Source organism: Perca flavescens, chromosome 19 (genome assembly GCF_004354835.1).
Source record: "Perca flavescens isolate YP-PL-M2 chromosome 19, PFLA_1.0, whole genome shotgun sequence".
In the NCBI taxonomy this organism is placed as follows: domain Eukaryota; kingdom Metazoa; phylum Chordata; class Actinopteri; order Perciformes; family Percidae; genus Perca; species Perca flavescens.
This window is the reverse complement of record NC_041349.1, coordinates 6,789,198-6,802,425: the sequence shown is the minus strand read 5'-3', so window position 1 is coordinate 6,802,425 and position 13,228 is coordinate 6,789,198. Positions and strand designations below refer to the sequence as shown.

General features: G+C 38.5%; 1 protein-coding gene and 2 long non-coding RNA genes across 3 annotated transcripts in view; 2 read left to right on the top strand and 1 right to left on the bottom strand.

Annotated features, from left to right (window-relative positions):
- The window catches only part of ccdc171 (coiled-coil domain containing 171), a 311,435-nt gene that overhangs the window by 285,816 nt on the left and 12,391 nt on the right, over positions 1–13,228 (bottom strand). The window lies entirely within an intron of this gene.
- LOC114545989 (uncharacterized) lies at positions 4,447–9,156 on the top strand. The gene is made up of 3 exons (XR_003690967.1): positions 4,447–4,594; positions 6,835–6,867; positions 9,095–9,156. It is a non-coding gene; the product is annotated as an uncharacterized LOC114545989 (long non-coding RNA).
- The window catches only part of LOC114545988 (uncharacterized), a 2,565-nt gene continuing 122 nt past the window's right edge, over positions 10,786–13,228 (top strand). Inside the window, exons 1-3 of the long non-coding RNA XR_003690966.1 lie at positions 10,786–10,993; positions 12,247–12,321; positions 12,468–12,551. This is a non-coding gene — a long non-coding RNA (uncharacterized LOC114545988). The remainder of the gene's footprint in view (positions 10,994–12,246; positions 12,322–12,467; positions 12,552–13,228) is intronic.

The following is a 13,228-nucleotide window of genomic DNA, read 5'->3' as shown; positions in this document are numbered from 1 at the left end:
TTGTGAGGCCAAGCATGAGTTTTAGACCTTTGGAGTGAGGACCTTTTACAAAGTGAGGACATTTAGGCCGGTCCTCACTTTATTTTCACTGTAATGGCCTCAGAGGCTGTTTTTATGCTTTTCTCAAAGTTTCAGAGAGGTCCTCAGAAAAATAGTAAAATGAGAAATTTCAAGTAGAAATTGGTGTGTGTACATTTTCTTCATCACACTTTTGCTCTGTCACCCCCCTATGTTACACACACACGTGTACTGCATCTGAGCATTTTTTCAGTCAGGCGCCCCTTCAGCTTCACACAGTTACTGCACCCAAGCTACTCTGGCACAGGCGCCCCACAGCTTCACACAGTTACTGCACCCAAGCTACTCTGGCACAGGCGCCCCCACAGCTTCACACAGTTACTGCACCCAAGCTACTCTGCCAAACACACATTTATTGCACCTAAACTACTCTGGTTTCAGGCCTTGTTTTACTAATCTACATTTGGCCAATGACCAACAGAAGTGTTTATTATACTAAATACAGTGTAAGAAATTAATATTAAAGGTAACTGTAAGGATTGGACCAGGATTAGAAGAATTTAGGACCACAGGGAGCCCAAGGATGACCAAAGTGAAACAAAAACACATGACACTGCTGTTGATTTGTCTGCATTTAACAGTAAACCAGGTAATAAGCAAGTGGGACTCAAAGTACAAGTTACAATGTAGATATATCCACAGATTAAATTAGTAAGTAAGTAACAAACAAAAACAAACTGTGCGCATATAGAAGCATTTGATTGGCTGAATTTGAATGTAGTGGCTATTTGCCAAGGTTATCAAAAACATTTTATTTATATCTGTTAAACTATATCAACATGTGTAATATCTAATAATAAGAGAATATTTATTTCAACTGGAAGCGTATGATTTTCTAAATATTAATACAGACATTTTTTTATTGCTGATTTAACTATTCTGGGGTATATGCATGCTGTGAGACATAAATAATGCAAACTGTGTTAAACTATTTCCATCATATTTAAATAATAATATCTATTGACATAAATAAATTAAATCCTAGAGACTTAGTTTCAAATGAAGGCCTAAACATTTCTTTAGGCCTTTGACTTACTGGGAATCAAACTGCAACTAAAAACTAGAAAATTATATTTCATCACAACACCACTTAATGTGAGCTAGTTTAGAGATTATAGAGGATGAACTGTAGTAACTATTGTAATTATCAGACTCTTCATCTAATGACATACGTTTCATGGTTTTGATTTGTCCAATACTTTTGTTGGTTTATGACAAAGTATTTTCAAAATTACATTCCCATCAGCCTCAGTTGTATTTGCTGCTGGTAGTGCTAATTAGCATGCTAACATGCTAAACTAAGAGAGCTAAAACCGTAAACATTAAACCTGGTAAACATCAGCATGTTATCCTTGTCATTGTGAGCATTTTAGCATGCTGATGTTAGCATGTATGTGTATTTATTGGTTTATTTAACAGGAACAGTGGTGATTAATAAACACTGGTATAAATGCACAAGAGTTAGCCAAGAGGCTGATTTTCATCTGTACAGGTACAGATGTTACCTTGCTCTACCTCTCATAGTACAGCCTCTTAGAGCTGCTGTAGACTCTTAGTCTGGTTTATCTGGTACTAAATGCTTTAATCAAAAGTATACGGCCTTATATCTGCAGAGTACAGATTTGAAGTGCATCTCATTTTCTTCCATAGTTCAATTAGCTATTGTTCTTCTACACTTGCACAACTTAAGTTAATATAATTTGAGATATGAATGATGCACCCTCCTGTAGGATACAGTGACAAAAGTATAAGAATAGACATATTATTTATCCTTACAGAAAATGACTACCTTCGCCTCAGTTGTCCCCAAACTGTTTGCTGTCCCTGCTCACATTATATGAATGCATGGAGACAGCACTGTCGCCAGAGCAATAGGTCTGATGGTTAGGGGCTACTGAAGCAAGTGGCAGCTCCAGTATTTGGACAGTTAATTGTGGCATCACTTTGGACAGCCAGTGGCTGACATGTTTGCCTCCACAGAGAATTATCAGTGTCCTATATGGTGTTCCTGGTGAGTTAACTGAGTGGGACAGACTAGCAGGCCTCCCTCTCACATCCTGTGCAGACACTGAGCCTCCTCCACAGCTTTATCATTCAGTGTTGCTGTTTATTTTGCAGTAGTACTACAGTAGAACTGTAGCGATAGTTGTGAATCTTGTGTGATTTCCAACCCTGCAACCTGTAAAACAGGCCTGAGAGTCGGAGGTGAACAGCAAAATATTGTGAGGTTCTCTCCTCTGCTGCAGCTCCCACTTAATTAATGGCCCATCAGGAGGAGGGGCCGTCCCCCGCTCTCTGCCATACACACTGCAGAGAGCAGGTGACCTGCACTCAGAGAGCTTGGCCACTTTCTGCCTGGTACAATAGGCCGGTTACACACTGACTGCTTGGCGTGAGCATGGCGTTTCAGTTGTGTGTTAGTTGCGTGGCGTTTTCTATGTCTTTCCACACCAGAAAGGTGTCTGACGCAGCGCTGCTGCTGCTAGCCTTGTCTGGACACGTGGATGTTTCCCATAAATATAAATATATACTGATCTGATTACAGCAAAGACAACGTCGGCAGTATTTTCGGCAAAATAGGCTCCAGAATATTTTGTTCTGTATTGACAAGTGCAATATTACAAAATTGATTTTTTTTTTTAAATGACATTTATATATGTGCATTTATGTCCAAACCTCGAGACTTTCAACCATGAATATGTCATTTATTAATATGCATTCGTGTCTAAACGAAATATAAACATCTTTTCCTATTCTATTTTGTCTGGAAACTCTTCCAACACGCTTGCGTGAAAAATAGGCGTCGGTTTTATTTCTAGCAGGCACGCGTTTTCGGCGCAGCTCGAGCCTCGCGTGTCATGCAGGCAGTGTACACACTCTAACCTGTTACCATGGGAGCCGAAATATAAACTGACACGCCTCGGAACAGACACGCTCACGCCACGCAGCCAGTGTGTAACCGGCCTTAATGTTGGACACTTTAAGGGTAAAGTGTTAACATAAGTGTAGAGGCTCTGGCCTCATTGCATCTCATTATACCCTGATGGCACCTGCAGCTTGTTCTTGGGATTGTATACTATAAAAATGAATAAATTGATAAATAGACATTGAACGGAGAGAAATTTAAATTAAAAGGATGAAAAATGGGTTAGACATACAAACTACAAGCTGTTCATTCATTCTTATTTCATTTTAACTAAACTTCTAAGGTTTGGCCCCTGTGTGTTCAGCGATGGAAAATAACCACACATTTACTCATGTATTCTACTTAAGTACAGTTTTGAGGTAATTACCATTCCGGTACTTTGTGCTTAAACTCTACAACAATTATAAGGGATCAACCTTTATTTACTATAATCAGTGAATAAATGATGATATACTAGTATAGATTAGGCCAAGGGACAATTAAGCTCAACCCCATGTAAAGTATATAAAATTAAGTCCACCTTTACCAGTTGCAACATTATAGAGATGAACAAATTGATCCTTCAATAATTATAATACAATAACATAATTATTCAAAAATTTGCCATGTTGCATTGTGAATACTTTTCAGACTGTAAGCATATTCAGTGCTAATACTTTTTTTTTACTGAGGTAAAATTCTGAATATATATTTACTTGTAACTATTTATACAATGAGATATTACTCTTTTACTTAAGTAAAAGGTCTGAGTACTTCTTCAACCACTGATATTTGGTACATACAATAATATATATGGTTAAACTTTACTTTTAAGAGCGAAATTTTAATGTTACATTTCTTATTTTGCAGTAGTACTACAGTAGAACTGTAGTGATAGTTGTGAATCTTGTGTGATTTCCAACCCTGCAACCTGTAAAACAGGCCTGAGTCAGAGGTGAACAGCAGAATATTGCTCTTTGCCACACACTGCAGCAGAGAGCTCTCTGCAGAAAGCTGCCCTTCCCCCCACCTGCAGACTAGAGCTGAAGCTCAGAGCTCAGGCATGAGACAGGAGGAGCATTAGACGGGAAGTCATTATAATATGATTATATTTAAAAGTAAGATATTATAAAGTAATATCTCATTGTATAATGAGATATTACTTTATTACTAAGTAAAATGTCTGAGTACTTCTTCAACCACTGATATACATACAATGATATGGTTAAAATTGACTTTTAAGAGCAAAACTTTAATGTTAAAGTTCTTATTTTGCAGTGATAGTTGTGAATCTTGTGTGATTTCCAACCCTGCAGACTATAAAACAGGCCTGAGAGTCAGAGGTGAATATTGTGAGGTTCTCTTGACTGCTGCTGCTCACTTAATTAATGGCCCATCAGAGGGAGGGCCGCCCCCGCTCTCTGCCATACACACTGCAGAGAGCAGGTGACCTGCAGGTGACCTGCTCTCACAGGCAGCTGCCCTTCCCCCCCACCTGCAGCGTGCAGTTGAATCTCAGAGCTGAACGAGAAGATACAGCAGAAGCTACCTTTTAAAAGATTGGAGCGACTCAACTAAAGAAAAGACTACTTTTAAACTGTTTCTGTGCAGGTAAGATTTTATGAACTCTTATTTTTAGCTTCCACTCGTCAGTTAATGTGGTTTGTGCAAAATTATTTCGGCACATTTAGACTTTTTATTGCAGAATGGAGTTGCCAGTTGTAGTAAATTGTAACTACTAACTTCATCGTCAGGCAGTGACTTTTTGTATAACTATGTGAACATATATTAGTTTTGAGTTGTATTAGTTTTTTTTTAACAACATTGCAGTGAGCCCGTGCACGTTGTGTCCGAGCACCGCCGAGCCCGATTTAAAGCCGACACTTTTTTTAATACGTGGGTCGTTATAACTGACGTTGTCTACTACAATTCAGACTTGTTTGAACTACAGAAATCTGTTTAGAATGATCTTAATGAATAATGCAACAAGAGTGAAGCATGTAAACTGCGTTGTTTGTTTGAATGGATCGCAAATGGATCCGAATGAAGAAATGTAAAAAAAAAACTCATTTCTCTGTGAGGGCTTCTCCCTCAGGCTTGGAGAAGTAACAAAAGTGAGCATTGAAGGCTGACTATCGTCTTTTCTGCAGCCTGCTTCATGTGTCTGTTCATTGTCCAATTCCCCGTTTTATTTGCTGCCATATGCGAGCAGCGCGCTGCACTTAGGCCGGTTACACACTGTCTGCGTGGCGTGAGCGTGTCAGCTGCGTGGCGTGTCCGTTTATATTTCAGCTCCCATGTTAACAGGTTAGAGCTTACACACTGCCGAAGTGACACTGCTCAGATGCGGCTCGAGCCATGCATGCTAGAAATAGAACCGACGCCTATTTTTCACGTGAGACGCCAGCGTGTTGGAAGCGTTTCCAGGCCAAATAGAATAGGAAAGATGTTTGTATGTCATTTAGACACTAATGCATATTAATAAATGACATGTTGATGTTTGAAAGCCTCTAGGTTTTGATTTAAATATATATATATATATATATATATATAATATATATATATAAAAAATTAATAAAAAAATTTTTCTAATATTGAACCTGTTAATACAGAACAAAATATTCTGTAGTTTATTTTGCCGTCAATAATCACATCAGTATATATTTGTGTTTAACATGGTATTTCATCCTATCAATGGGAAACATCCATGTCCAGACAAGGCCAGCAGCAGCAGCAGCAGCAGCAGCAGCAGCCAGCCGCGTCAGACACGCTTCTGGTGTGAAAAGACGTGAAAACGCCACGCAGACGCCACGCCACGCCCGGACACATGGGTGTTTTCCATAAACATAAATATATTCTGATCCGATTACAGCAAAGACAACGCCTGCAGTATTGACGGCAAAAAGGCTACAGAATTCTTCGTTCTGTATTAACAGATGCAATATTAGAAAATATATTTTTTTTTTTTAAATTACATTTATATATTTGCATTTATATCAAAACCTAGAGGCTTTCAATCATCATGTCATTTATTAATATGTATTTGTGTCTAAATTACATAAAACATATTTTCCTATTCTATGTTGCTGGAAATGCTTCCAACACGCTTGCGTGAAAAATAGGCGTTGGTTCTATTTCTAGCATGCGGCTTGAGCCGCGAGCTCAAGCCGCACCCGAGATGTGCGTCTCACGCAGGCAGTGTGTAAGCTCTAACTTGTTAACGTGGGAGCCGAAATATAAATGGACACGCCACGCAGCTGTCAAGCTCACGCAACACATCCAGTGTGTAACCGGCCTTAATGCACTCGACAAAGCCGACACATATGTTGTCACTGTCCACAACTTGTTCAAAACCGTTCCATACCTCTGACTTTCCTCCAAACTTGCTCAAAGTTAATTTTCCTGTCTTTCTTTGGACTAAATATAGGTAAAATTTCTGATTATGGCATAGCTTTCTCCCCACCCAGTTAGGCTAATAAAGTAATGATTAAAAACACACAAATGCTTGATCAAGGGCCCAGATGGCCTTAGGATAGTTATGGAAAATAACGGCCCACAATGTTTTTACGTGCTAAAACATGCTATAGTCGTTAATATCTTAATGAGATTTTGGGGATGTCACTGATATTTGTGGGGGGGTGTAATGCAACTATTGTGGCAGCAAAGTTTAGTCTCAATTGTAAAATACTTGAGTTCAAATGTAGTTGTAAGACACTACAGCAGAGAGGTACACTTTAGAAACTACACTGCAGTTAATGCTTAACAGTCTGTTTTTATTTTGAATCCAAAGTAGCTGTAGCTGTGCTCTCATGGCTTGTTTGTAAAGTTTTCAATCTTCTTTTTGGTTTTAGGTCCAGAAGTTGATGGCTGTGAGAAAAACACAGGTATGTGCATTTATAAAATCTTTATTCTATCCTGATGTAGACTTTTCAATAGAACAGTTGGTAATAGTTTAATTCAATGTTAAAAGACTCTGGAATCATAGGTTAGGGTTAGGCTGCTCATTCTGTACTCACAGACGTATGAATGAAGGCAGTTAATATTTTAATTTGTGGGTATTTGTGATATTATAAATGTGGTACATAAAGTAAAAGTATAGAAATAAAAGATTAATATGCACAAATATGCACTGAGAATGGTTTTCTTATCTAATTGTAGCACATTGAATTGCAATATACTTAAGTTTCTTAGCCCTATTATTATTTACGCTAGTATTACTATTTTCTGGAAAACCCTCAGCACCCATCACCACTTATATACAACATCATAAATGACTGTAATGTCCAAGTAACCCTAACACTGGATCACAAAACTGCAAGGTGAAAGGATCAATGTCATGTCTTCTCTGGAGATTTTCAGATACATTATGGTGGGGATTTGTGAAAATGTCAGCTCAAGTTTTAAACAATAGGAGGTCATAAGTCAATTTCATGGTAATATTTGAGGGGATAGTTTTATGGCACTTATTCGTACAGCCAAATGAATTCAATTATAGAGCAGTTTCACTGTGCTAGATGAATTAATACTAAATAAAAATAGCAGGCTTATTATATTTTTATGTAGCTTATTTACAGTTCTGAAAACCCATTGTTTAAGTGTTGATGGTGTTTAGTGAGGTTTGTCTTCTGACTGTGGTTGAAGGAAGTTAGTCGTACACTCGTAGCTAATGTTTTGGCATGATATTTTCTTACGTCTTCTGACTGTGTCTAGGGCTGGAACGGTTACCGCATTACCGCGGTTGCGTGACGCCTACCGCGGGTCTGAGCTCGTCACCGTCATCACCGCAAAAACAAACATTGGCCTGCACGTTAGGGGTGGGAATCCCCAGAGGCCTCACGATACGATATCCTCACGATACTTGTGTCACGATACGATATTATTAAACATACTGCAATATTCTGTGATATATTGCAATTTATGACCTTTTTTCCAACTTCAGATTTTTCCCAATTTTAAATTATGTCCCCAAAAGGAAACTTTGTCAACGTTTTATCTAAAAAGATAAATTTCTCTGTTTGTTCATCTCACTTCAATTTTATTGCTGCAAAATGAGAAAGTCAAGCTGACAAACCGACCAACACATTTATCATAAAAGATCGATACTTGGCGTCTCTGTATTGATACAGTATTGCCATGGAAAATATTGCGATACTATACTGTATCGATGTTTTTTTTTCCCCGACCCCTACTGCACATTGTGTCTAATGACATGGATTGTATCTGATAACATTGTGTGTTACATGGATTCAAGGTTTTCTAAACAAAAGTTATCATCAAAAGATGGAGCAAATCCGACCTTTCACGAGTTGCGGAGCACAATGTTCCATACCATGTATTATGGTATGAAAGGTAAAGCCATTTCTCCATTCTGAGCTGAGGTAGACACGTTGAATTTCAGCCTGCATGCACGTTTCGTAGCCTAAAACAGAGCGGCTTATATCGGTAGAGAGAGCAAACTGCCGAGTGACCGAGTCGCCCTCTGGGCTCTCTGTCTGCTCAGCTGCTAGACGGGCTGCACTCGGGCTGCAACATGTAAGTTAAAAGCCAATGTTTTTTTTGGGGGTAACTCCATTCACTTTACCGGCAGTATTGACAACAGATAAAGCCACCGTGTCTTGTGAAGCACTAGCTTGTTGTTTTATTGTTCACTTTTAACTCACTTTATATCATCTTTCCTCTCTTTTCCTCACAGCGGTACTCTACTCTCTGTTACCGCTTGCTCTCCTTGTGCGACCACACAGGCACTGACTTAAGGCACCCTGCCATTCTCGCTCTAACTTGCGCTACTCTTGTAATGGGGTATACCGCGCTAACGCGGGAATTTCTTGCTTTTCAACCGCGGTAGAAAAAAATACATACCGCCCCAGCCCTAACTGTGACAAGCCTTTTTTTTCAACACGAGTAAAAATCCTGATTTTAAACAAAAACAGTATGCTTGACATCTGCCTTTTCCAAACAAATACTTGGAAAAGGCAGAATTTTTTTTTCTCAAGTGTTAAATATGATTTCAGTGGTACAGTCCATTTTCAAGATAATGGTAGCATGGCTCTGTAAAGTTGGACTTGAAAGTGAATGTGATGTCTTTCTCATGATTATGCTTTTTACTTACAGTTGGACTGTGTCTTTGAGGAGTCAGGAAGTGATTCCTCTGGGTCTGAATTATGCAGCCACACGGATTGGACCCAGATTACAAGCTACCTCTGAATGCATCATCATCCAGTGATGATGAAGATTTGAAAAGCCCAGGCAAAGCTAAGAAATTGTCCCGTAAAGAAGAGTTCAAAGGTACAGACACAAGTTCAAGTGAAGATGGAGATCCGCAAGTAGGCAAAATCACCATTGGGGAAAAAAAAAAAGAACACAAAAACGTATCGAAAAATACAAAATAAAGAACAAAAGAGGACCAAAAAAGATAAAGTGACTGTAACCGGGACTGTAAAAACTTGTACAAAAAGAGAAGACAACAAACGTGCACCATCAAAATTTCAGCTTGTTGTCAGTGCAGTAAACCGGCTTACCGAGTTTAGTCCATGCAAAAATGAGTATGGGAAACTTTCAACAGCTGTTAAAATTGGATTCTGTCTTAAAGGAGCTGCAGAGGTACAGATTGGCCAGGCTCTTATGCATGATGATGATCAGGCAGAGAAGAAGGCAAAAAGTTCTTGGAACCTTTGGAACGAAACTGGAGAAACAATGTTTCTGTCAGTGCTCACCAAACTATCCAAAAAGAGATGGAATAAAAAGAGGACATCCCCTCACCAAAAATGTGATTGTGCTGAGGGATCATCTCAGGATGGTAGAAGACAAAGCAAGAGGGGAATTGAGGCAACAGCTGAGTTTAACAGCATACAAGACACTAAATGAGACCGTACTAGCACAGGTCATCGTCTTCAACAAGCGACGTGAAGGGGAAGCATCACGCTTGACACTTGAAGCCTACAAGAAAGGAAGCACAAATCCCATAAACGAGGCCATTTATGTAACCCTGTCACCACTGGAGAAAGAGCTGAGCAAGCGTTTAACTCTCATAGAAGTACGCGGAAAAAGAGGGAGAAAGGAACCTGTTTTCTTGACCGACAAAATGAGGGAGTCCATAGACTTGTTGATTAAAAGGAGAGATGAAGCTGGTGTTCTTGCTGAAAATCCCTATCTCTTTGCAAGACCCGGTGATGATGGCCTTTTATCTGAGGGTGTGACTGTCTGCAAAAATATGCAGAGAAAAGCGGAGCAGAAAACCCTGATCTCCTGAGGTCAACTAAATTAAGAAAACAGGTTGCCACACTCTGCCAACTGCTGGATCTGAGTGAACAAGAGCTAGAACAAGTTGCAAGGTTCATGGGGCATGACCTCAGAGTCCACCGTGACTTTTACAGACAGACAGACAAAACATTTCAAATTGCCAAGATAAGCAAGCTTCTATTTGCAATGGAACAAGGCGCCTCCACCTTCAAGGGAAAGAACCTTGATACAATTGATCCTTCTGTCTGTGGTATGTATGCACGGTTACAGATATCATAATTAATAGAAACATTTTCAGGAAAACCACAGACTCATAGCTATACCTTATGTGCAGGTTACGTTCACTGCTACCATTAGTGTGTAACTTTCTGACTAATTGTCCGTTAGAACTAAATTTTTCAGTGATGTTTATATATGCAGTCAGTGTTTAAAAAGACCAAACAAAATTAGCAAAGTGTCACTGTGTTATATATTACTAAATGGATTTTTTTTTTTGTGAAAATGTTTGGAAAGCTTTGGTTTGTAACTTCTCTTGTTGTGGGATTGCATGGTATAGTGAAAAAAGTGTAAGGTTATCAGTTCAGACACATGAGTAGATCTAGAGTAGTATTTGTACAAACTCTTTTAATTAACATAAGTCGTTGTACTAAGATTGTTGAATACTGAGCACTAATATCTGACCGTGGTTATCTTTCATAGGTAAATGTCCCACGTCGACTTCTGAGAGTGTCCCACAGAGAGAAAGGAAACAAGTTAACGAGGTGGATGAAGGTATGTTTTTAAAAGTAAAAAAGCGCAGTGCATTTTAAACCGGTTTATATTAGAGCTGCAATAATTGTTTATTTGTACTATTATTTCAATTAAACTAATTAATCTTTAATTTCTAACCAACAATGGATTTGTTAGTTCTACCTATCTTAGTTCTACATTCTCAAATGTGAGAATTACTCTTTTATATAATTTTAAAATGAATATCTTTGTGTTATAATTCAAGTCTTTGACTATTTTCTGACAATAAGGGACAGATGAATCAATATTGAAAATAATTGTTGGTTGCAGCCGTAGTCTACACTCAGTATCCACCTTTATTACTTGCACCTGTACAATCTACAGCAGTCCAACACAACAGCCCTGCCCTAATTTATTTTTGACAGTCATAAATATGTCAATTCACATGCTTATTATTGAAATTATAATCAAAGGTGGTGTTGTAGTGGACTCCATTATATCAAAAAGGTGTTTCTATTTTTTGTCCTCCATATTTACATACATGAGGTGGTCAGAATGTTAGGAATACCTCTAAATGTAACTCAGTTCAGTACATTATCTCTAACTATGACCGCAGTGCTACACAGGATTGAATTAACACCTCCATGACAGTGTCAACAAAAACCGAATATTACAGGCATCATAATAGACTTTACAGGAAAGAACGGTTGAATTTGATTATATGTGTGTGTGTGTGTATAAACATTGACCTGAAAAGTGACACCAGTACATACCCACTGGTGTAAACTCACATGTCAATAATTTCTATCGCCTTGCAGATACAGCTAAATGCTTTTACTGGGTCTTTCTTTCATACACTGCATAGGATAAGGTGTCACTTTTAGCTTGCTCTTGTTTTTCAGATGGAGGTTCTGACTTCTTCTCCCCCAAAAGGAGACTGGAGCCCCTCAGTAAAGATGGGAGTTCAGGTGTAGATGGTGAGTTAAATGGTGTTAATTATGAAATTTATAAAAACTCCTGCGTTTTGACAAATTATAGTATGATAGTAATGAACCCTGAATATCCATTATACCTGAGATTTCACTAACTAACGGGTGCCAATGTTTGTCTGTTACTGTTGTAGATCAGAGTCCAGGAAAAAGCCTGGTGCTGAGGTCCTCACAGAAGAAGAAAAGATGTAAAAAGTCCAAGACAGTGGAAGCAATGGGTAAGTGCTTTAAAATGCTTTTACTGGGTCCTTCTTTCATACACTGCATAGGATAAGGTGTCACTTTTAGCTTGCTCTTGTTTTTCAGATGGAGATTCTGACCTCTTCTCCCCCAAAAGGAGACTGGAGCCCCTCAGTGAGGATGGGAGTACAGGTGTAGATGGTGAGTTAAATGGTGTTAATTATGAAATTTACAAAAACTCCTGCGTTTTGACAAATTATAGTATGATAGTAATGAACCCTGAATATCCATTATACCTGAGATTTCACTAACTAACGGGTGCCAATGTTTGTCTGTTACTGTTGTAGATCAGAGTCCAGGAAAAAGCCTGGTGCTGAGGCCCTCACAGAAGAAGAAAAGATGTAAAAAGTCCAAAACAGTGGAAGCAATGGGTAAGTGCTTTAAAACTGGACAAAAAAAGGTGTATATACAGTCCAGACAACAAGTATTTGGACAGTTGGACTTTTGTGTTCTTCGACACAAATAAAGTGCTAAGTCTCAGTTTTTATTTAAATAGGTTTGCATCAATATAAAGAACTGTGTGCGAGGCGTAGCCCTTGTAACACATAATGACCAAAGGTTCGAGGTCCAAAAGTAATTGGACCGATGAACATCAAGTCTAACAAATTCATCATATTTAATATTTGTAGTCAATGACTGTCTGAAGTCTTCAACCCATAGACATCAGCAGACTACAGGTTATGGTCATGAAGTCGTATCTTGATCATTGACAATGAAACGTATGCGCTTTCATCCTGGGGAGCATTCTGAACTTGCTGTAGTCATAAAGGGGTTTTCATAACCATATGAATGATTTTCCAGTCAATAAAAAGATGTTTGCCCCGTGTACCAGCTTGTAACCCTACTCTAAATAAACCTGAAATAAGCATTTTATTGTACTATCCATTTTTCTATTTAAAATTGAACAAAATTGTATATATGTCCAAATACTTACAGTCTAGACTTAACTTCAAAGCTCCGATTAGATGCTTTCTGTGACAGTTTGCAAGCTGTGCATGAGCAGAGTCAATGAATCTACACTGAGATGTACAGTATGTATTTAAGGTTA